The sequence below is a fragment of the Bison bison genome, unplaced genomic scaffold (genome assembly GCF_000754665.1).
Source record: "Bison bison bison isolate TAMUID 2011002044 unplaced genomic scaffold, Bison_UMD1.0 scf7180017861211, whole genome shotgun sequence".
Taxonomy (NCBI): domain Eukaryota; kingdom Metazoa; phylum Chordata; class Mammalia; order Artiodactyla; family Bovidae; genus Bison; species Bison bison.
In genome coordinates, this window is record NW_011491783.1 from 27,865 (window position 1) to 28,186 (window position 322).

Here is a 322-nt window from a genome sequence, read left to right on the forward strand (position 1 = left end):
GGGAGACAGGCCACTTGTCGAGCGGTATTTGGAACCTGGGGGTTTTTTCCCGACGATGCACGGGCGAGTCACTACCCCTTCGTGTTGACTTACATTCACAGGGTGGAGTTCGAAGAGGTGTCCGGGCATCGGGGACCGGGCAATCGGGGTCCTTCGGAATGTGGAACCACCCACGAGGCCACGTCTGGAATGTCGTCGTGAGACCGGCCTCATCCTGAGGTGCGACCGGAAGGTCGGGAACACCTTCCAGACAAAGTTCAGAGGAGTCGACCCTCCTGTCCAGATCAGGAGGGTAGAAGAGGCTCAGAGGAAGTGGTGCCGG

At 59.6% G+C, this 322-nt stretch overlaps 1 protein-coding gene across 1 annotated transcript in view; it reads right to left on the reverse strand.

The window, feature by feature from the left end:
- Nucleotides 1-322, reverse strand: part of LOC104983072 (protein very KIND-like) — a gene marked incomplete at its 5' end in the record, with an annotated part of 13,585 nt that overhangs the window by 9,332 nt on the left and 3,931 nt on the right. The window lies entirely within an intron of this gene.